The 25,196-nt window shown below is 46.5% G+C and overlaps 1 long non-coding RNA gene across 1 annotated transcript; it reads left to right on the forward strand.

Moving 5' to 3' along the window:
- The first annotated feature begins 17,950 nt into the window (after positions 1-17,950).
- Positions 17,951-19,799, forward strand: LOC144768562 (uncharacterized). The gene is made up of 3 exons (XR_013598576.1): positions 17,951-18,051; positions 18,415-19,258; positions 19,621-19,799. It is a non-coding gene; the product is annotated as an uncharacterized LOC144768562 (long non-coding RNA).
- Positions 19,800-25,196: the final 5,397 nt, after the last annotated feature.

The following is a 25,196-nucleotide window of genomic DNA, read 5'->3' on the forward strand; positions in this document are numbered from 1 at the left end:
TAGGGTCTGCAGATTCTCGAGGGTCCGTTTCCCTCCAAACAGCGCCGGTTTAACTCAGATACGTTGGGGCAGAGGGTGCTCCCACCCAGCCGCAAGTCTACAGCCCAGCTCGCTCTGCCTTACAAGAAGTCCAAACCCCACCTGCTCAGCCGCCGGCGTGCATCGTTCAGTGGGAGGAGTGCAAGTTTGGTGTGTGGCGTCGGGAGATCGGAACTCAGAATTCTGAGGAGCACGGCAGAGAGCGTGACATTTGAGTGGCGTTCGTGCGAGGAGCCGAGAGGAACCGAGAGCCACGGTGCGGTGGTACCCCGGTAGGCGAGAGCAGCAAGGGAAGCGAGGCGGGCCAGGTGAGAGAGGTGAGCCATTCCATCGCACTGCCTCCCCCCGCTGCACTATCTCGCCTCACCACACAGAAGCACAGTACAGTAGCAATCCTCCTCGAAAAGCGCTGCCCGCCATACAGTATAGTAGCAATTCCCCCTGACAAGCGCTGCCTGACCCCCCTAGACCGCAGGGAAACGTGAACGAATGCGGAGGGGGAGTGGTGATTAACGGGCTACGAGCAGTGAAGAGAGCTGCAACATAAACTGTCACATAGACTTGCCGTGGACTTCTGACACCAGGTGGCGCCAGTGAGATACATCTCCTGTTCACCTGATCTTTTCTTTGACTTTTGACATTGACTCGAAGAGTGGCAGAAGGTGACGTGGTGAGACAGCCAAGCGCTGGAGGCGCACCATCTGCCTTCAGCCTAGCAGCCTAGCAGCCCCGCCAGCCTTGACAGCCAGCCAGCCAGCCAGCCAGCCGGTGGCGCATCTCCTCACTAGTCATTAGTCACTAGCCCCACCCAGCCAGGCTAGAGAGGGTCGGCGCCGGCGCCAGAAAGCTAACGGCGGCAGGAACGGGGCGTTGGCAGCTCGCCATGAGGTCTGGGAGGGAAAGAAAACCTCCAGTGACACAGCCTAATAAACGGAAACGGAACAATACAAGCACACCCACAAGCCCAGCGCCAGCCTGCATGACCAAATTAACCCCCTGCAGGAGAAAGGCTCCCGACTATACAACAGGTTGCAAGCTCGCTGGATGGATTCGACAAAGGACCCAACACCAACACCGGCCAGCTTGACGATCAAGTAGAACAAGTAGAACAAGCGGAAGGACCAGGACTAAGACTAGGAACAGAGGTCAGTCCCCCCCCAACACCTGAAAAGACCAGAGACAAGAAAACAAAAAATAGCCCATCCCCAAACCAAGGGAGGCACAGAAGTCACAAAAGGAAAAATAATCATAAATTAATTAAATTGCCAGAACACCATAGTGATACAAAATACAATATCCAGCCAAAAATCTACACCAAATTTAATTTCCTAAAAAACCCAGGGAATGCAATCTATTCTTCAAATGATACCATCACAGGCCTCAAATCCCCTCTGCAACCGATCAGCGAACCCACCGCTTGCCCCGCAACTACAACTCACACCACAGTGGAAATACACATGGTATCAATGCCAAACGAACCAACTAACAAATCCGAATACGGAGTAGACATCAGGCACGTCCTGGCACAGCAACACACCGGAACATCGCCAAAAGAAGACCGCGCCAGTCAGTCACTTCTACAAGCGGGCCGTTCAGGGGAAATCCGACCAACGAGCCCACAACAGTCACCCGAAATATCGAACAACCAAGCAAAAGGGGAAGACGGGAATACAGGGTCTCCCAGAAGCAACCCGCATCACCAATTTGTAACAACAACCCACTCCCTACCCATCCAAGACGCAGTAGCGGAGGACGAAAAAATCAAAGAATTTAAAGATCACCAAGAACAAAACACCCACGTAAATATAGAATCCAAGCTTTACAGCAATAACAGGGCTTCCAACTTCCTAGAGCAAAAACTAGAAGACGAAATTTCCATCTCGACTTCCTCACCAACTAAGGATATGACCTTCCTAACCTCGGAAGAATGGATCGACCTGGAGACAGCCTACAACGGCAGGCAACACCCAAACAACACCAGTGAAGAAAGGTCACATCCGCCACCAGAGAGGATCACGGACCCAGTCAATTCTTTTTGGTCCACTCTTCTCAATACAGTACAGCTATCTTCAACGGCTTTACAGTACCAATCGTACAAGATGGATTTACAACTAACTGTCCTGCAAAGCTTAGCAGAGGCCACAATGGGGATAGACAGGAAATTGGCAGACCTGAATGGACTCATAAAAAGAGGTCAAGAGTCAGTAAAATTAATCGAAATCGACAGAACTGGCTGTACCTGCTCGCTAATAATAGATAAGTTATCATCATTACCCACGATGCTGAGCACCCTTTTGGATGAAGTTAAACAAAAAGCGGAAGCAAGTTTGGAGAGGCCCGACCCAAAAACAGACGTGGAGCAGTCATCTCTAACTAAGTCAGGACCTACGGAAAAAATTGTCGAAATGCAAAAATTCAACTCGCTGGGGGGTCAAACTCAGAATGTCACCCCCACAATAGCTAAGGTCACCCAAAATACTCTCACAGCAGGACAAACCAATGAACCAGGGAGCCCACAGAACGCACGGACTCGTCGAAAGCAAAAAAGGAAGGGGCGAAACAGAAAGGTCAACGAGGACTGTAAAGGAGAAAACTGGAAATCCAAAACATCGGAAGGCATGAGGCCTCCAGAAGATGGAGAGCCCCACAGAAAAGATAATCTCCTACAAGTGAAATCGGAAACCCCCTTGCCTTCAACGGGACCACACATAGAAGGACTAAAAACCCTTACCTCTAGTGTGGGTCTAATAAACCAACTAGAGAGAAAACAAACAGCAAACAGAAACGAGTCAACTGGCCAACTTCGAACAGAGCCGGTACTTGGGCACCCGGATGGCCACTCAACAGCAAAGAACAAAAACTCGGAGGAAGAAACAGATAAGGACGACCCAAAACATATCAAAGACAATGCGACATTGAACAACTCAACAACGCGGAGCACCTGCAAGAAGGAGACCATGACATCCAGCAATGCAAACCCTCAGACTCCACGTACAGAAACCACCGGAGACAAGCACTCTAGTGATCAATCTCAGTGGGATATCTTGGAGCGCAAACCAATCGACAATAACACCAAACTCTCACAAGGAATACGCGAAACTAAGGAACAGACCTACCAGAAATCGCTGCCCCCAAGGGAAGTAGATACAGAAACAATCTTCTTAATTCCCGAATACAAATCGAAGGGAAGAGTAGACATCTTAAACAGGGGCAATATACTAAAGTTAATCAACTTAATAGACAATCTAAAATTCATAAATACCTCGGACTTGCTTCTAATTGAATTCCACCCTGCAACAAACCCACAAGGGAACGAGATAACTAGGGCAACATGGAAAACTAGGGAGGTAGCAAAATCAATCATGGAGAACGCTTTCAGTTCTCCCAGTGGGGAATTCAGTTTGAACCAGAAGTAAAACCAGCTTACCCCACACCGCTACTTGAAGGACGGAAGGAAGAACGATCTTTACAGGCCAAGTCAATACTTAAAGGGGCACGAAGCCATTCGCCATCACGGGACGAATATCTGGTAAAATCGCAAAACCCATTGTTTCAACAAACTGCCCCTTGTAAAGAAAAAATAACTCGTACAATAACAGGGAGCAACACCTACTTCCAACAAATAGCCCCCAGCAAAGAAAAAACAACTCGTTCAATAACAGGGAGCGACATCAACTGACAAATAAAGTCAACTTCAGCCACTAAAACTGTGGCTTCCCTCAACAATAAAAACAAACTTAGTATTTGTAGTTGGAACATCAACGGACTAGCCGACAAATTAGAGGACCCCGAAACACTGAGCTATCTGCAAACCTTCGACCTGATTCTCCTCCAGGAAACATGGGAACCCAAAGATATAGCCCTACAAGGATATACAGCTTGGACACACCCAGCCCGTAAAGAATCACACTATGGCCGCTGCTCTGGAGGACTGGTTATCCTCGCATCAATATCAGCTATAGGAGAAATCAAACCAGCAATTATAAACATCACCCCACCGAATGCAATACAGGCAATTTCACTCATAATCGAAAATAACCAAGAAAGCCATCATTTACTTGTAGTAAATGCTTACATTCATCCAAAGAATAAGCTGACCGGGGCAAACGAACTAGTTCAAGAACTTACAAGACTCATAGAGGATAAGGAAACGGACAACATACTCCTGGCCGGCGACTTCAACCTCCATCTATTTGGTGACCCGGCAACTGATGACATGACACTGGAGATGGACACAGTATGGAAAATACCAACACAATCTACCCCCTCCAGATACAAACACAGCAACACTGATTCACAGTTATTAAAAGCGCTGGAGCAATTGAACCTGCGCGTTCTCAATGGACGATTCAAAGAGGATATTCCTCCAGCACCAACATACCACTCGTCAACTGCCTCATCCCACCTAGACTTCATGCTAGTCACTCTCCCGTTGTACGACAAACTACAATCATTTAAGATAGGAGATAGAGCCCAGAGCGACCATCTGCCAGTAGAAGCTCACTTAGCTCTGACCTGTAAGACCGAGGCAACGGCAATAGAAACAAGAAACATGTGTACAGAATATACCGCTAACTACAAGCGTATAAGATGTAAGATCACGGACATGGAAACACACAACCAGCGCAAAAACAATAATACAGGAAATATCCAATAGAACCGACAACCCCCTTGACCTCTGGGAAGATTTTACAGCGGCACTAGGAGTAAAACATGCGACCGCGAAGAAAACTCAAAAAGGGAACATCACAAAGTACACGCTTGGCAAAGTAACAACAGTAGAAATAAAAAACATCAAGGCTGATATAAAGAAGACCCTCAGGCAACTCCACCAAGATCCAAATAACTCGGACATCCAATTACAACTTCGCAAGTCAAAAGCATTGTTAAAAAAGAAAACTTGGGAAAGGAAAAGGCAATTGAACGAAGAACTCTGGGCAAAAATTCTACATAACTCCAAGCAGAAGAATAGCTCCAGCTTTTGGAAGATCATCCATAGGCTTCAACGGCCAGAACACAATGGTATTTACTCAGAAATATTGGAATCCGACTGGGCCAATTATTTAACAACTCACTTTAATACAATCAACCCTGCAAGGAAGGAAGCCGTAGGGGTCGATTTGGAAGAGGGAGCTCTCCAACAATTGGACAAACCTGGCACACAATCCAAAATGGCAAACCAAGCGCCCAAGAAAAAAACAACCGGGCCCCACACTCCAACAAAGGTAGAAGCCAGTCCTAGGCCAGTTGAGCATAGAAAAAGCGAAAACGAATTACCAATTCAGGAAATAACAGACACCATTCTCAAAGAAATTTCTAAGGGAAAACTTGAGGGGGCTCCAGGACCAAACGGGATCCCCCCGATATTATACAAACAGGACCCAGGCTTTTGGAGCACTATTCTTACCCCAGTATTCAACGAAGTAAGGGAAACAGGAACAACACCAACATCATGGAGCGGCTCAATCTTAAGCCCAATATATAAAAAAGGTGCGGGGACCGACCCAAGTAGCTACCGTCTGATTGCCCTGATAGACGTAGAGGCAAAGTACTACGCAGGCCTTATATTGAAGGACCTAACAACTTGGGCAGAAAAAAAGAACATCATCCCAGCTACACAGACGGGCTTCCGGAAGGGCCAGGGTACCCTAACAAACATCATGGCATTAACCCTACTGTTTGACGCAGCAAAAACAGCAAAGAGCTCCCTGTTCGCGTGTTTCATCGATTACAGCACCGCATTCGACCATGTAGATCGGCACAAACTATGGCGGAAGTTGAACACATGGGGAATCCCCGGCCCCCTGCTACAGCAGTTGGTTAGGCTACACACCGATACCTGGGTCCAAATAAAGGACTAAAACATGGCTGCGTCCTAGCCCCAACGCTGTTCAATCTCTTCCTCGCGGACCTGCCCGAAGAACTAAACACAGTTACATCTCACGCACCTCGGCTTGGAAACATTACGCTCTCAAACTTGCTCTATGCCGATGACCTGGTACTCATCAGCCGGTCTCCCATCGGCCTCCAAAACCTTCTGGATAGAACTAATGCCTTTTCGAAAGCAAATTCCCTAACAATCAATTTAAAAAAAACTAAAGTCATGCCAATGAACTACTACAAAAAAAGGAAACCCGCATGGTACTTGGACAACCAAAGATTAGAACAGGCGACCTCCTATAAATATCTAGGAGTCATAATTGAGGGGGATCACTGAAAGAATATCGACGGACAGAATATCGACCATCAAAAATATCGTTGAGAAAATATCGACAGTCAAAATATCGAGTTTCTATCTACAAACAGGTAAGTACAAAAATATCGAGTTAAAAATATCGTTAACAAAAATATAGTTGTAAAAAATATCGTATTTACTAAAAACTGTGTTAAATTAAATTAATATTAATAATTAATTACTAAAATATACTTAAAATTACTTAAAGTAACTTATAATAATTAAATAATTAATGAAAGTTAAATAAATATTTTTTTATTTCATATTTATTAAACATATATATATAGTAATAAAATATAATAAAATAATACCCAAAAACTGAAAACTGACCCTGAACCCTAAAAATACCCCTTTACCCAAAAACTGAAAACTGACCCTGAACCCTAAAAATACCCCTTTACCCAAAAACTGAAAACTGACCCTGAACCCTAAAAATAAAAACGATATTACTTCACTTACCTTAAAAACGATATTACTTTACTTACCTTAAAAACGATATTTTGGCTGTCTATATTCTGTCCTGTCGATATTTTCTCCAAACGATATTTTGGAGTCGATATTATGTCCAAACGATATTTTGGAGTCGATATTATGTCTGTGCACCAATTGAGGGCAACGGCTCCACCAAACAACAACTAGAGGCCATCCGTCGGAAGGGCATGACCTTTCAACTATCAACAAGGCCCCTCCAGAAAGCTCTCCCCGACAGGACATTAGCGCCACTTCTACAGGTAATAAAATCTTTCCTTCAGCCCATCCTCTCCTACGGCAGCGAATCAATGCGAGGCAAAGATGCAAGCACACTGGACAACACTATCAGTCGCGCATATAGGGCAATTTTCCACCTCCCCAAAAACTGTTCGCCCGCTCAAATTCGTCTCGAATTTGGACTGCAGAAACAAACTGTGGAGAGGAAAGGCCAATATATAAAAAGCTGGCGCAAAATTAAAGACGCCGAAGAAGGTTCGCTAAACGCCAACCTATGGACTGAGCTTAACGCCAAAGAAAACTCACCTGCAAGGGCCTACCTAACAAACTCACTGGGGAGCCTGGGACTTAATACGCTCTGGGAAACAAGAACGGATTTCGGGACCTTTAAAAAAGCAGTGTCGAAAACCACCAAACTGGTCTCCTCACTTGAGGACAGAGCCACCCTAACCAAGAGAGCGCACGGATGGGTTGTGCTCGAAGGGTACAGAACCTCAAAGCCACAAGAATATCTATCAACGGGCCTCACACAAAAAACAAAAAATAAGTTCCTAAACATGCGTTTGGGCAGCATACCCATTGCTCGTCATCTGGCACCATGGAAAAGGCCAAATCCATCAAACGCCTGTCGCCTTTGCCAATCTGCGAAGGAGGATCTTATACACATCATTTGTATTTGCAAAGCACTTATGGGTATAAGGCGCTCCATGCTACGGCCTTTATGGAACCAGAAGGGCGTAAAAACCTGCAGGCAAGCAGTGATGCTCTGCTTCAACCCCGAAGAGACTCAGTTGAACTGTAGAACAGTCAAAAACTTTGACCTAGTGGCCAAAAAACTAAATGAAATTACACTTGGGCGGGACAACCCTACCGCTCCAAGAGAACAGTAGACCCCCCTAATGGCCTCAAAACAATAAAGACTCATAACCAAGCTAAAGTAATCAGAACACAATATGAAATCACTTACAAAACAAAAAGAAAAAACAGCTGGGTGAAAATACGGCCTTACTACCAAAAGAACAATAAGTATCAAGGCCGAGTCTAACAGGAAAGACTTATTAATTTACCATGGACCACCTGTGATTTTATCAAAGTGCAACACCTTTTTGTAAAACCCTTTTTAAACAGTCAAATGACTTTTTTTACCTATTGTCTATTAATTGTGAGTTTTAATTAACTGTACAATAAACAAATTCTAAATTCTAAATTCTACATTTTAAATGCTCAGCCTCCACAGTCATGATCTGCACTTTCCGGGTAGGGGCCGTCAGTAGCAGGCTTCAGATGCGACCCACTGCATTCACCGGGGGAGGCTCAGCAAACTTCGCGGGGCATATCACGTGGAGGGCCGAGCGGTGTAGTCCACAGTGGGCTTCCTCCGCTCTTTAGGGCAACCGCCTGCCGCTGCCTTCACCAGCGCACCCCCAGCTCCTGGTCATCCGCACCAGTCACCTCAGGCCCTGCCCGTATCTCTGCCGTGCCGGGGGTCAAGTCACTGTCAGTGCAGGAGGGTATATCTCGGAGCCCCCGTCCTCTTTCGTTGCCCTCCTTGCTGGGGCTGCGCAACCGGCGTGCGATCAAGGCTCCACAGTCAGCAGTCGCAGAGCTGTGATCCACATCAGGGCCCACCTGTATTTACAGAGGCCAGAGTGGCTGCACACATAGCCCAGGGTGTGTGCTCCAATGTTCGCTATGGAGGCCCCGTTCCTGCTGTCTGCCGCATCACACTGCCCCCCCCACCCTGTCATGTGAGGGTGCCAGTGCTCCCCAGGCAGCCGGGAGCAGAGCCACAGGTCCACACTCCTATATTAGCGGTGTCACAGCTGGGCACAGCCATTACGGAGACTTTGCCCCGGCGCCATATGACTGTGGGTGGCAGCTGGTACTCCCGCTCCATCACGCAGTTAGTGCGGCCCCCACTCGCTCCTCTCTGGGCAAGTCTCAGTGCCCCTCCGCGCCAGGCCGCCCCCCACTCCTGTGGCTCTGATTGTGGAGTCAGGAGGCATCAATCCTAGGATTACTATGGGGGATTAGGCGCGGAGGTCAGCGCTCACACAACCTTCCCCATCGGCACAGACACCACGCACCAGTTGCGATATCGCATCTCGGACATTAGGCTGACCACCACCATCACCACACTGATCCTCAATGCAGGCAAGACCTTGGAGTCGGCATTATGCACAGCTCCGGCCATCACCTTGGCAGCTCTCTACGCACAGTCCGGGCCAGTTCTTAAGAAACATACAAGTCATACGCACCATCAGAGCATTGGGTACACACCAAATGAACTGCAGAGCAGGTCTGCCACGTTTGTACATGTATGTCAGCATTGGTGAAATGGAGACAAGTAAACTTTATATGGTGGACACAGCAACAATGACATGACACACTTGATTACGGTCACACAACTGGCTAGAGACCTGTCCTTCCGCAAGCTGATTAATCTACACATTAGCTTCCATGATTCTGTATGCAACACCATACACAAGGGACACAAGGCGACGTGAGATGAACATTGCGAAGACGTTGCTTGTTCATGATTCCACCCCTGTAATCCTCAATGCTGTACCTGGAGGCTCGGGGTTTACAAGTTTGGATCATGTGTGACAAGGAGGGATGGTCTAGCAATGTCTTAGAGACTTGATTGCACATGCAAATTGTGATAGAGTGCAATGCAAAGATGTTGAGGATGTGTATCCACACTCAACATCATTGATTGAAATTACACAGCATGTTTCCTGAGTATCAACAGCAGTGGGCCAGGATCTCACATGACTTACTTGGCTGTTGGTATTCATTTATCTACATTGAGGGACACTTTGCAAAAAGATCCTCATCCCAGAGGATCTGTACATACACTTAGTAGGATTTGGGAATACAGGGGTACCATTACTGTGTGACGTGCTCATGGTGAAGCACGTGAAGCAGATTTGATATTGCTCACACACAACAATTACTTCACTTCCAAGTGGCATTCTTCACTGACCTGACTACCATGGAATAGTTTTTGCTTGTGCCCATTTCCATGGTCATACCAACATAGTAACACTTTTCCCATGCCATGTCTACTTGTAACACCATGCATGACCAATCAAACAGTGGCACACAGGCAGTGGGATGACTCATGACAAGCACATTTTTTGGCGTTTTACATGATTGTGAAAGCATGTTGGTTCCAGACATTGACATTGCCTACAGACGACTATACACCTGCTTCACATTGGCACACAATGAGTTGGCACCATGGTTCACTGACAATGCCAGGGCAGCTATGATGTCTACAAAACAAACAAATAATACATGTACTCACAGTAGGTACTGCCAATGGTGCAAACACTGACATTGCCATGTGAGAAGGGTGGTTTCAAGTTCCATACATTTGTATGTCTACTACCTTTGTGGCCAAACACAGTATGCATACAACTGGGTATGACCACATGCCTTTCCACCTCATGTTGCCGTAGTAGACAGGGATGCAGGTCCTACCCCACTATTGAGCGTACTTACACATGTGAACAGTCATACACAAAAAACATGTATGAAGACAATACACACCACTATAGCAGCGTGTCACGCAATAGCTAAGCGGAGTAAAGTAACATTATATGCACCTGCACTCCCCCTGCCATGTCACGCAGCACTGTCCATTACACAGGAGTAGGGTCCTTTGCAGTCTCTCCGTGAGGTTAGCATTGTGCAGATGGTGGACTTATATCCTGAAGGGCACTACATGACAGACATTGACTTAGGCTATATCCATATGCCCTCTCCACTTTTTCACTATTCCTGCTTTTGCCTACAGCGGACTATACATGATCAATACCCAGACTCCCCCTCAGAACCACCAACACTACAGGCCCTGCAGTTGCTCCTTGTCTTTCCCTCAATGAAGTAATACATTTCCTACCTTTAGAAGGCTGTGCAGGAGGAGATGGGCAGGGGGACAGACAAAGGCTTACACAAATGATATACCGTATTGTATCAGCCTGTATCTGAGGAGGAGTGGGTGAACGTCAATCTATCAAATTTGTAGAGCGCACTACTCACCCGTTAGGGTCTGAAGGCGCTGGGAGGAGGGTGAGCCACTACTGCTCCAAGACCCAAGTCTTGAGTAGTTTCCTGAAGGAGAGAAGGTCCTGTGCCAGCCGTAGGTGGTTGGGGAGGGAGTTCAATGTCTTGGCTGCCAGGTAGGAGAAGCATCTTCCTCCAGCGGTGGCTCAGCAATGGGTTTCTCCAGGAGGGTGCTGAGATCTGCTTGTTTCCAGCTCTCCGGGAAGGTGGCGGATGCGAGGGAGCTGTTAATGATGTCCCGGAGTTGGGGTGCCATGATGGAGTAGGCTTTGTTGAAGATGTGTTGTGGACAGGGGTCGGTTGGCGAGCCGGAGTGGATGGTGTTCATCATGCGGGTGGTGTCTTCTGAGCTGACCGAGGTCCAGGTGCAGAGGGTGGTGGGGTGTGGGGCAGGTTCGGTGGTTTGCTGTGTTGTCTGTGTGCTGATGCTGTTGTGTATGTCGGCGATCTTGTGGTGGAAGAACGAGGCAAGTGAGGCGCAGAGGTCTTGCGAGTGTGTGATGTCATTGTTGCAGGCGTAGTGGTATGAGACCTCTTTGACGATGCTGAAGAGTTCCTTGCTGGTGTGGTTGTTGTTGTCTAGTAGTTCTCTGACTCTGGTCCTTTTGGTGTTTGGGATAAGCTGTTGTTGTTTGGGGACGGTGTTCTTGAGGGCTGTCATGTTTCCTATTGACTGGTCATGGCGCCAGGCTTTCTCGAGGGGGCTGCAGGTTATCTTTGGATTCGGATTTAGTAGTACAACGAGGATTTGTTGCTGCCAGGTCTGCTGGGAGGATACTTCAGCAGTGCAAGCTCATTTGCAAAGTTGTTGATCCACTGTGTGAGGTTTGGGGCAGGTTATTTGGGGTCCGTCGTGTTGGTGGGACGGTTCTAGGTAAGGGAGGTGGTGAGCTGGTCAGCAGTGATCTTGCTCCAGCTTCTATGGGGTACCTGTTGCAGGTGGTGGTGAGTCGTGGTTCTCCTGAAGTAGAAGTGGAAGCATCTGTGATCTGTCCAGTGTAGTACAGTGGAGTGGCTGAAGGAGATGTGCTTGTTGGAGGAGAAGACGGGGTCAATCGTGTGGCCGGCATAGTGGTTGGGGGTGTTCACCAGTTGCTTGAGTCCGAGGTTGGCGAGGTTGGCCAGCAGGGTGGTGGTGTTTTTGTCATTGTTGTTCTCCAGGTGGAAGTTGAGGTCCCCAAGGAGGTTGTAGTCTGAGGGTGTTTGGCCCTGCGAGCTGACAAAGTCTGCGATGGGTTTGCTGAATTGTGTGCGTGGTCACAGGGGTCTGTAGATGAGAGTGCCTCTTAGGGTGGTGTTGGGGCCATCCAGAATGTCTATGGCGATGTGGGGGGCAGAGGAGGCATTCATCCATTTTTATGTGAGCATGGCAACATCTGGTGATGTTGTTTCGAGGAGGTTCCAGAGTTCAACAGTGTGCCTGTGGACAGAGCGGGTGTTGAGCAGGATGCACTTGAGGTGGTTGTTTCTGTGGCCTGGCCGGGCGGGTTCGGTGCTGGTCCAGAGGCAGGTGAACTTGCAGGGTTGCCAGGTGAAGGGTCCGTGTGTGCATTTTGGGCTGGCTTGGTGGCAGGTGTTGTTCAAGTTGGCGTTGAGTGTGTGGAGGGTGGCGGCATCGTAGTTCAGACCAGTGGCCTGGTGTTGTTGAGGGCCAGGGGTCCTGGCACTGGGCACCATCCATGCACAGACGGGCACAGATGGGCTACCTTTGTTGCGCCTTTGGCACAACAGCAGTGCGTCCACTGCACAACAGCAATGGAGCAATAGTGTATGATAAATAATACCACTCAACATTCACACGAGGTACAAAATGAGAAGGGATGAGGGCAGGCACACAGGGACCCAGAAGGCAAGGGGCATAGGCACTCAAGGGGGGCCATGCAGCAATGACACAGGCGAATCAGCGTCGATCTGAGGAAGGGTCAAAGCTGGAAGAGCGGACAGGGCAGACGGAGCTGCAGCAGTGGGTAACCGACCTATCCAAGGGTCAAGAGTCACTGTCTCCACTGCGCAGCAGCTGCGAAATAAGGGGAGGAGAGGTCAGCTGGGAGGCGTGATGCAAGGACAGCCAATGGCATCCAGGGTGCGGTGCGGCACGGGTGGCAGCATGGGGAATGACAACCCCGGAGGCGCTAGCACCGGCAAAGTGTGCCATCGGACAAGCTGCTTCACCCCCAATGTCAACTTTCTGATCATTACTTTACTAACTGGGCACCAAACATGCCACCCACCCGTGGAGCTCCATAGATTGGTTCTCAGGGGAAATGATCATTGCAAGTGCTGTGAACAATCCGGGGCAGTGTTTATTACTTTGTCCTGGGTCTGTATTCCTGGTCACCTATGCTGGGAGGTAGTATTGAGATACTTGCACACCACGATGGGTTATCAGTTTCCGTGTACACCTCTGTTTGACTACTTCATCATACTCTGCACATTAAGGGACAGTGGCCAGGTTTGTCAGATTTGCTCTCAGACTGGATATACGCCACATCTTATTTACATGGGATGGTAGGGCATAGGCAGGTATGGAGTGCTGGCTGGAAGACTTGGATTACTGTAGGGACCCTGTCAACTTATGCTGTAGAACTGGCAAGGACGTCAGAACCCAAGTACAACTGGGGTCAACTGCTGAGTTGCCTTTCTCCTCCATCACCTGTAAGTGTCACCATTCATTCTTCCACGAGTCATACTTTCCATAGTTAATTGTCAACCGTGGTTGATGCGACACCGATATCATCAAGCAAGAAATAATATGAGGTATGAACCTTATGTTTTTGTGTATGCCCGTGCTGTATTATCTACTGACGTCTCTTGTTTTTCAAGTATGTACTGCCGTAGATTGCAGTATTACTGTGTTATGTTGTGAATAGGTAAATTAACAATGTAATGAGGGAACAGTCCTGTATCAGCTCCATATTTGAGGCTCAGTCTCCATATACCTAGAGGTGTACCAGGTAGTCTGCATCTGCCTCACATGTGTCGGCATACTCCATACAGCCTTAGCAATTATGCACACATTGTAGTGTGCTACTGGGTCACGTACGGTAAGTGACATGCAGCAGTACTACACTAGCACACTAAATGGCAACATGTCAGTCTCTCCTGTGGACATGCACAGTGAGATTTGTGTTGCAAGTTTGCTTGTGAGTGATGTTTCTCCGTCACACATGCATGTTTCACACATCTTGCAACTTTGGGGAGTGGGACAGGGATGTACAACTTGCAGTGATTTTGGTCTATGTATCTGGCTACAATGACCACAGTTCATGGTGTCAATGTGTCTGGTGTGGGCTGTTGTTTTTGGACATCTTGGGGCAAATTTAAATGCCCCTTGCGTCTCATTTGCAACATCGTTGCGTCACTTTTGTGCAGGAGTACTTACAACCTGAGGCATCTGGGAGATGCATAACATTGTAATGCCCTGCACCACATGTAAGCGTTCCTGTGTAGGGGGGGGGCCTTCCACCGCTGGGACACCTCCTAAAAGTGGCGGAGTGAAATCTACAAGATTTCACTCAGTCACATATAGGCCCATGCTGCGTCACAACCCTGCGCCTGGCTGAAGCAGGTATAAGGATTGACGCAGCATTAACTAGATGGGGCCCCCAGAGCATTGCTGGAGCTGCGTGGCGCTTGTGACGCAATTCCAGCTATGCATCACTTTTACGGCACCGTTGCGTCACACATCTGTGCCGTTTTTGCACCATGGTGCACCGCTTTGTAAATTTTGTTTACCACAGATACCCCCGACGAAGGTTAAGTGAACCGAAATGCATTGGGTGATGTTATTGCAACTTTGTGAAGGCTACGAAATTACAAATGTTTTTTAATAGGCCTGGATGGGCAATTCTCAAATATGCAACATACATAAGGAAATGAATTTCGTGCTTTTGACGTGATTGATGAACTTTGATTAAAACATGGAATAAAGTGGATTACTTTTTGAAACACTTTGGGACTAAGAGTATTAAATTAAATACCACATGTGTATTTGGCTGTGCAACTCAGCGTTGACCCACAAACAGTGGGTCACTTTTTCGTGGTAGTATAACTCATAAAGGCTCAGGAACGGAGCCGACTAAATGGGTGCTGCATGCCGAACTGGATTACAAAGAAAAAGAAAAATAATTACAATTTGAAAGGAATGGGTGTGCTTCAGGCGATTTTCCAGTGAGATGTTGATTAAAAACCGTTCCAACCCTGATCAGCACCCCGAGGCTACAAAGAACAAGAATGAGCGAAGGATAAGTTTCACGTCAAAAGCCTGTTTTCGAAAGTTTGATGACACGGAGAAACCATGACACTGCTAATATGTATTGGACAGCGAAAGATCACAGGGACTAAAGAGGTTTTTGTTAACACAGTCAAGTAACTAATGTTTTTCAGATGCACTGGTTATATTGCTTTAAATATATCATTGGGTTTCGATAACAGGAAATGTTTGCACGTGACTTTTTGGTAATTACGGGTTGTCAGGTGGGAGGGTAACGGAGGTTTAAATTCAGTTGGTTTGGATAGTCGGGTAACACTATGAGTCAAAGCGCACATGGGGAGAGTGCGACGGGCAGTGAAAGAAAATATCAGGTATGCACGTGAGTTTTTCGAAACTAACGGGGTGAATCTGCGAGGAAGGGAATATCGATTGGAGGGGTAATCTGGCATCCGATAGACAGAGGAGGGAGTTTAAACAGTGAGCGTATAAAACATTTGTTTGAAATATACATGCTTGGTTTATAGATAATACTGTGGAAAAAGGGTGGGCACCTGTTTGATTATTGTTGCTTTGGAAAATATTTCGCATTTAGAATGAGTCACACACTGTTTTTTGATACTGTTTTTTGATCATGTTTCACTATAAAAAAACGGGCATATTCTTTGTTATAATGCTTTGGGGTAGGGACAGAGTTCAATTAGTCGCTGATAGATATATATTTTGTTTACCACAGATACCCCCGACGAAGGTTAAGTGAACCGAAATGCATTGGGTGATGTTATTGCAACTTTGTGAAGGCTACGAAATTACAAATGTTTTTGAATAGGCCTGGATGGGCAATTCTCAAATATGCAACATACATAAGGAAATGAATTTCGTGCTTTTGACGTGATTGATGAACTTTGATTAAAACATGGAATCAAGTGGATTACTTTTTGAAACACTTTGGGACTAAGAGTATTAAATTAAATACCACATGTGTATATGGCTGTGCAACTCAGCGTTGACCCACAAACAGTGGGTCACTTTTTCGTGGTAGTATAACTCATAAAGGCTCAGGAACGGAGCCGACTAAATGGGTGCTGCACGCCGAACTGGATTACAAAGAAAAAGAAAAATAATTACAATTTGAAAGGAATGGGTGTGCTTCAGGCGATTTTCCAGTGAGATGTTGATTAAAAACCGTTCCAACCCTGATCAGCACCCCGAGGCTACAAACAACAAGAATGAGCGAAGGATAAGTTTCACGTCAAAAGCCTGTTTTCGAAAGTTTGATGACACGGAGAAACCATGACACTGCTAATATGTATTGGACAGCGAAAGATCACAGGGACTAAAGAGGTTTTTGTTAACACAGTCAAGTAACTAATGTTTTTCAGATGCACTGGTTATATTGCTTTAAATATATCATTGGGTTTCGATAGCAGGAAATGTTTGCACGTGACTTTTTGGTAATTACGGGTTGTCAGGTGGGAGGGTAACGGAGGTTTAAATTCAGTTGGTTTGGATAGTCGGGTAACACTATGAGTCAAAGCGCACATGGGGAGAGTGCGACGGGCAGTGAAAGACAATATCAGGTATGCACGTGAGTTTTTCGAAACTAACGGGGTGAATCTGCGAGGAAGGGAATATCGATTGGAGGGGTAATCTGGCATCCGATAGACAGAGGAGGGAGTTTAAACAGTGAGCGTATAAAACATTTGTTTGAAATATACATGCTTGGTTTATAGATAATACTGTGGAAAAAGGGTGGGCACCTGTTTGATTATTGTTGCTTTGGAAAATATTTCGCATTTAGAATGAGTCACACACTGTTTTTTGATACTGTTTTTTGATCATGTTTCACTATAAAAAAAACGGGCATATTCTTTGTTATAATGCTTTGGGGTAGGGACAGAGTTCAATTAGTCGCTGATAGATATATATTTTGTTTACCACAGATACCCCCGACGAAGGTTAAGTGAACCGAAATGCATTGGGTGATGTTATTGCAACTTTGTGAAGGCTACGAAATTACAAATGTTTTTGAATAGGCCTGGATGGGCAATTCTCAAATATGCAACATACATAAGGAAAATGAATTTCGTGCTTTTGACGTGATTGATGAACTTTGATTAAAACATGGAATAAAGTGGATTACTTTTTGAAACACTTTGGGACTAAGAGTATTAAATTAAATACCACATGTGTATATGGCTGTGCAACTCAGCGTTGACCCACAAACAGTGGGTCACTTTTTCGTGGTAGTATAACTCATAAAGGCTCAGGAACGGAGCCGACTAAATGGGTGCTGCACGCCGAACTGGATTACAAAGAAAAAGAAAAATAATTACAATTTGAAAGGAATGGGTGTGCTTCAGGCGATTTTCCAGTGAGATGTTGATTAAAAACCGTTCCAACCCTGATCAGCACCCCGAGGCTACAAACAACAAGAATGAGCGAAGGATAAGTTTCACGTCAAAAGCCTGTTTTCGAAAGTTTGATGACACGGAGAAACCATGACACTGCTAATATGTATTGGACAGCGAAAGATCACAGGGACTAAAGAGGTTTTTGTTAACACAGTCAAGTAACTAATGTTTTTCAGATGCACTGGTTATATTGCTTTAAATATATCATTGGGTTTCGATAGCAGGAAATGTTTGCACGTGACTTTTTGGTAATTACGGGTTGTCAGGTGGGAGGGTAACGGAGGTTTAAATTCAGTTGGTTTGGATAGTCGGGTAACACTATGAGTTAAAGCGCACATGGGGAGAGTGCGACGGGCAGTGAAAGACAATATCAGGTATGCACGTGAGTTTTTCGAAACTAACGGGGTGAATCTGCGAGGAAGGGAATATCGATTGGAGGGGTAATCTGGCATCCGATAGACAGAGGAGGGAGTTTAAACAGTGAGCGTATAAAACATTCGTTTGAAATATACATGCTTGGTTTATAGATAATACTGTGGAAAAAGGGTGGGCACCTGTTTGATTATTGTTGCTTTGGAAAATATTTCGCATTTAGAATGAGTCACACACTGTTTTTTGATACTGTTTTTTGATCATGTTTCACTATAAAAAAAACGGGCATATTCTTTGTTATAATGCTTTGGGGTAGGGACAGAGTTCAATTAGTCGCTGATAGATATATATTTTGTTTACCACAGATACCCCCGACGAAGGTTAAGTGAACCGAAATGCATTGGGTGATGTTATTGCAACTTTGTGAAGGCTACGAAATTACAAATGTTTTTGAATAGGCCTGGATGGGCAATTCTCAAATATGCAACATACATAAGGAAATGAATTTCGTGCTTTTGACGTGATTGATGAACTTTGATTAAAACATGGAATAAAGTGGATTACTTTTTGAAACACTTTGGGACTAAGAGTATTAAATTAAATACCACATGTGTATATGGCTGTGCAACTCAGCGTTGACCCACAAACAGTGGGTCACTTTTTCGTGGTAGTATAACTCATAAAGGCTCAGGAACGGAGCCGACTAAATGGGTGCTGCACGCCGAACTGGATTACAAAGAAAAAGAAAAATAATTACAATTTGAAAGGAATGGGTGTGCTTCAGGCGATTTTCCAGTGAGATGTTGATTAAAAACCGTTCCAACCCTGATCAGCACCCCGAGGCTACAAACAACAAGAATGAGCGAAGGATAAGTTTCACGTCAAAAGCCTGTTTTCGAAAGTTTGATGACACGGAGAAACCATGACACTGCTAATATGTATTGGACAGCGAAAGATCACAGGGACTAAAGAGGTTTTTGTTAACACAGTCAAGTAACTAATGTTTTTCAGATGCACTGGTTATATTGCTTTAAATATATCATTGGGTTTCGATAGCAGGAAATGTTTGCACGTGACTTTTTGGTAATTACGGGTTGTCAGGTGGGAGGGTAACGGAGGTTTAAATTCAGTTGGTTTGGATAGTCAGGTAACACTATGAGTCAAAGCGCACATGGGGAGAGTGCGACGGGCAGTGAAAGACAATATCAGGTATGCACGTGAGTTTTTCGAAACTAACGGGGTGAATCTGCGAGGAAGGGAATATCGATTGGAGGGGTAATCTGGCATCCGATAGACAGAGGAGGGAGTTTAAACAGTGAGCGTATAAAACATTTGTTTGAAATATACATGCTTGGTTTATAGATAATACTGTGGAAAAAGGGTGGGCACCTGTTTGATTATTGTTGCTTTGGAAAATATTTCGCATTTAGAATGAGTCACACACTGTTTTTTTATACTGTTTTTTGATCATGTTTCACTATAAAAAAATGGGCATATTCTTTGTTATAATGCTTTGGGGTAGGGACAGAGTTCAATTAGTCGCTGATAGATATATATTTTGTTTACCACAGATACCCCCGACGAAGGTTAAGTGAACCGAAATGCATTGGGTGATGTTATTGCAACTTTGTGAAGGCTACGAAATTACAAATGTTTTTGAATAGGCCTGGATGGGCAATTCTCAAATATGCAACATACATAAGGAAATGAATTTCGTGCTTTTGACGTGATTGATGAACTTTGATTAAAACATGGAATAAAGTGGATTACTTTTTGAAACACTTTGGGACTAAGAGTATTAAATTAAATACCACATGTGTATATGGCTGTGCAACTCAGCGTTGACCCACAAACAGTGGGTCACTTTTTCGTGGTAGACATTGTAATTGGTACATTTCTGTTATGCAGGTATGTGCTGTAGATGGAAGTGGTATGTTGGATTACTACTTACCAACTAGGACTGCATTCCCATATCTTCCATCCTGGAAGCGCTGGTTGATGCCTGACTGCTGGGAAATATATGAATCATGCACACTCCCTGGGAACTTTGCAATGACATTTGTGAACATTCCACGGTGGTCCACTATTGCATGCACATTCATTGAGTGAGTGTGCTTTCGGTTTCTATACATGTGTGCACTGTCCGCAGGTGGCACTAATCGGATATGTGTGCAGTCTATTGCACCCAGTACTTGTGGAAATCCAGCTATGGCGTAGAAACCCTGCTTGACCAGGAGCTGTTCACGCACAGTATTGGGGAAGTGTAGTTCCTCAGGTATCAGGCTGATTATGCCATCCAACACAATTGGGAGGAATCTTGAAAAGGCTGCCTGTGAGACTCCACCCACTCTGGATGTTGTGGGTTGAAATGTCCCTGAGGCCAGGAAATGCAGCACAGCCAGTAGCTTTGTTTGCGGGGGAATATTGGTTATCCGCTGGGTTGCTGGTGTGAGCCTGTGGCCAATGTGGTTCAGTATATACTCAATAGATGTCCGCTTGAGCCTGTAGTGGGCTATGAAATCCTGGGGATGTAGATCTCCAAGGACAAGTCGTGTGCGCATTGGCCGCCGTCGTCTTTGCCGCTGCCTTGGTGGTGGTCCAGGAGGCGGTGGTGGTGGTGGCGGTGGTGGGGGTGGTGGGGGCTGTGGCCTTTGTGGGACTCCAAGCTATATGATTACTGCTTCCATGACGTCTGCAGGTCCTCAGCTTTGTGGTGGGTCTGGGCAGGCCTATGTCTCCTTTTATTGGATTTTTTTATCTCCAGTTTTGCTGTTTTAGAACTGCTTTTAGCAGTTCTTATTTATCTCCAGCTTAGGGGCGTTAGCGGGAATTTTTTCCCCGCTAAGCATGTCCATGCGTTAGTTGTTAATAGTGCGATATCGTTTTAGCAAGATTTTTGGTGAAATTTAGCGAGGGTACGCCTACCTTGCATATCATTAGCGATATTTTTCGCTTCCGTGTTTCGCGATAATTTTTTCTGTAGCTAACGCATGGAAACAGTCGCTAACAGTAGTTAGCGGCAGCTTGATCATAGGGCGATAGTTTTATCGCCGCATTAGCGGGAAAAATTCCCGCTAAAGCGGCGATAAGGCCCTTGGTAATATGCCCCCCAATGTTTAGACAAACCAGAACATGAACTTAGAATACCTCAGGTCACGTGGAACACATGAACACTCTTACGTTATACAATCATTTAAATCCAGAACATGGAGTAAATGAGGACGCGTGCACATTTAAAATATTTATTTACTAATGCATTGTTCTCAAAAGCAGTATCTTAGATAATACAAGCAAACATATTACAAGAAGTAAAGTAATCAGCATAGTTACTAGTCCATTGAATGCAAAAGGTGACAACATGCTAAAATGCTGTAGTGAATAGGGTTTAACATCACCTAATTCTCACCCTCCCTATCTAGTATATTATATTATATCTAAGAAGTTCTCTTTGGGTTTTAGCAGGGCGGCCCCATACCTCAAGATCCTAGTGGTTAGGGATCATATCATCTTCCACCAGCTCTCTGCATGCGAAGCACCATCAAGTGTGTAGTGTGCTCTACATGGAGCAATATAAAATGTGCCTAAAGCCAGAATTTGGCTGCCGCTTGCATGTATGTTATGTCTAGGAAGGTGCGAAGATCAGACCTCACAACAACACTGTATCGAGTTATCCTTGAAGGCTTCAGCACTCACTGTACAGACACAGTTTACCAAGCAAAGCTGATATCAGAGCAATAACATATTATTCTCGTGTAAATCGAAACGCTCTACTAGGCTGAAATCTAAATCAACAATTATGTGTCGTGTGCAGAAGCAGCAAAAGGTAAAATGGCGTTTAAACATTTAATAAGCTCATGCTAACTTAACACAGTATATAGGCAATGTGTAACTATATGACACATCCCTGGAATATTCAAGAGTGAATTTTAATTCAAGACACTGAGGACTTTGTTGCATGAGTACCGGTTTAGAATAATAATATTTTTCTACACTCTAAACCTATGTGACCCCTTCTACAGGGTTCACCAAGCTTTTATTTCTACACTAAATAGGAGGAAAAGGTAGAAAATCCTTCATGTTTGCACTGTGTTCTTGTTGTGTTACCTAGGAACAAGTGTGATTGAGGTGTGTGCTGACTCCCATGCGTTACTTCAATGTCTCGCGCTAGCTTCTGCGCGCTGTACCAGAGACTCGCGCTGACTCCCGCGCGCTACATCAGTATATCGGCTATAAGCTTCCTACGCTTAACTGGTAATCAATCCGGGCATGAAAATCATTTTGTTTTACACGCTAACTAGAATCACGTACGACGATCTTGATGATTAATTAGTCCTTACGTTTGGATCTGAACTCACATTACCTACGTGACATTTGTGCATAAACTTGGTGGGAGTGAAGCGTTATGAATATAATCAAATAGAACAAGTTTATTTTTTTTTTGTCCCTGCAGCTCCAGAGTCATCATCACTCATGTCAATTTCATTGGCATAAAGGAAAAAAAGACTACCAGCTGGTTTTGCAATCATCATAGAAGCAGAAAGAAGACTACAATGACAACTACGACATTGGGATAAAAAAACATTACAGTGATAGCTGATTCTGCAATCAACTTAGAAAAACTGAAGTAGGACTACAACAAAATAGGACATTGGGACCAAAAGCATTACAGTAAAGGGAAAATAAACTATAACTTTAACATGAATATTAATTCCAAGTTAATTGTTTTAGTTTCTTATGTTACATTTTTATTTTATATTTTTAATCTATACTAATATAATAAAGAGAGAGCCCAAACCTTTGAGGCGGGTAATCTCAGGAACCACAGCACCAATCACAACACCCAATACAGTGTTGGAAAGGGCAGTTGCAGCAGAAGGACATAGGCTATGCAGACGCCCACCATATACATATAAAAGGTAAAAGCACCGTGCCAGCAAAGTAGTCCCTTGTGGGCGAGTCTGCATTGTGCTGTGGGTGTGTGCTGGGGGCGTGACAATCTCTGGGGGCATTCCGTCACGAGTGTTGTTTTTTCTTCCCAGGTTCGATACATTCCTGCTCCCTTTAAATAGTAATTCACTGGAGGTCCCATTCTCTTAGAACCACCCCAAGCACAGTTATGGGCAATAATACAACTAAAAGGCCCTGCAAAGCATTATGGGATAAGATTAGCATCATTATTAGCATTCATGAAAGGGTTTCAATGTTTTTAAATTTAACTCATCAGGGACATTTTGGGACAACGAGGTGAACTGCAGCTTGATGTATAATATTTTAAATGCTATTGCATTTGCCTCATCAGGGACATCTAAGGGGGGCGTGGCTTGGCAAGCCACGATGGCGGCTGTGTCCTGTTGAGGCTCCGCGATCGGGCTAGCATCTTGCCCATTTCCTATGATCGCCGGGAGCCTCAGCCTACCAATAACCACTCCAAAAAGGCTCACCTGCAGTGGGGCGTTCTCTGCCTTCGTCGTGGGAACCGCGGACGGACGATAGCCACTGACCCGTCCCTCTCCGCACCCGGAGCCGAGCGCCGAGCACCCAAGATGGCGGGCGCGGCTCCCTCTGCTTGCCGGGAGCGCCTCTGAACACCTGTCCCCGAAGCGGCGACCTTCGCTGAAAAGGACTATTGCCGGCTCCGATGGCCCGGCGAGGAGCGCGGCAGCTGGATCTCGGACTTTCGGTCCGGAGCTAATGTCTGAGTCATTTCGACGCACAAGATGGCGGCCGCACTAATGCAGTACCGTAGCACCGGCACCTCTTCACGTCCAGGAGCCTGATTCTGGTACTATCCAGCTCACCGCCACGGACCGCGGAACACCAACGGAGATCCCACCTGTGTGGCGCTAAGCCCTCCGAGCGACCACGATCCCTCCTGAAGGCGGTAGGTGTAAGCCCCCCCCCCTCCCCCTCCTCTCGTGAGCTGCGGCGCCGGCGACCCGGCGGCCCCCCTATTCCCTCTGGGGCCCGCCGAGGGGTCGCGGACCACATCGGCCCCTGCTCGGGGGGGGGCTAGAACGCCTCTGAATCCTCGTGTGGCCCGGTGGACCCGGGTGCCTGACCCTAAGATGGCGCCCATGGCGATCGAGGCGCCGTGATTGACGTAGGATCCACCCTGGAGGCACGGTGCTCTACTAGCCCTGAGGCGGTAGCACGCCACGCCGTGGACACTCATCGGCCCGAGAACCCCCCCTGAGCCCTGGTTGTCTGTTCCTTGGCCCCCGGAGTTGCCTGAAGGACGGCGCTACGCGCCGGGGAGGAAGGGACACAAGATCCGGCCTCAATGGGGGCGCCCTGTCTCCAAGGGACTTCTGGACTGTGGTGGCAGTGCCCTTCTACTGCGCATCTCCTAGTACCCGAACTGTCGCCCCCTGCAGCCGCGAGCTACTAAGGGCGCCCTGACCGGACGTGGGTCCCCCAGAAGGAGGACAGTAACCGCCCCCGGGACCGCAAAAGACTGGGCGCTCAACCTATGCTGAGCTACTACCTACCTAGACGTACCGAAGGGAGGCGGCCTGCTGATCGCAAGATACACAGGAGCCGGGGCCCCCCCCCCCATTTCTGTCAGCACTCATGGGGAAAACAAATGCCGCGAAATGCACGGCGGTCCCCGAGACGGCCCCCGAGAGGATGCCACAAACAAGAACATGGACGCAGGCCCATGCGTCGCAAACCGACCCTACACTGTCGGAGAAGTTAGATCAGGTGTTGGCGGCAATCGAATTGTCCCGCCTTTCGATGGAGGAGAGGTTGGGCGTTCTGACGACGGACATTAGTCTGATCCGCGACGACCACCGCAAGTTGGCGGATAGAGTGAAGGAGGGAGAACGGATCGTGACCGAGCTACAGCCTGCGGTGAAATCACAGGAAGCGGAACTGAAGGAGGTCCTACACCGCGTGGCGGCCCTCGAGGAACGCACAGTGGACTTAGAAGGGCGCTCAAGGAGATGTAACATTCGCGTCCTAGGTCTACCGGAAGGGATTGAGAACTCGGACCCTCTGACGTACATGGAATCCTGGACCAAATCTTTCACACCGGAGGCGCATAGGTCGGCATACTTCTCCATTGAAAGAGCCCACAGGGTCCCGGCCCGAGCACCTAAACCGGGCCTTCCTCCGCGACCCATGCTGGCTAAATTCTTGCACTTCC

The sequence above is a fragment of the Lissotriton helveticus genome, chromosome 1_1 (assembly GCF_964261635.1).
Source record: "Lissotriton helveticus chromosome 1_1, aLisHel1.1, whole genome shotgun sequence".
Classification (NCBI taxonomy): domain Eukaryota; kingdom Metazoa; phylum Chordata; class Amphibia; order Caudata; family Salamandridae; genus Lissotriton; species Lissotriton helveticus.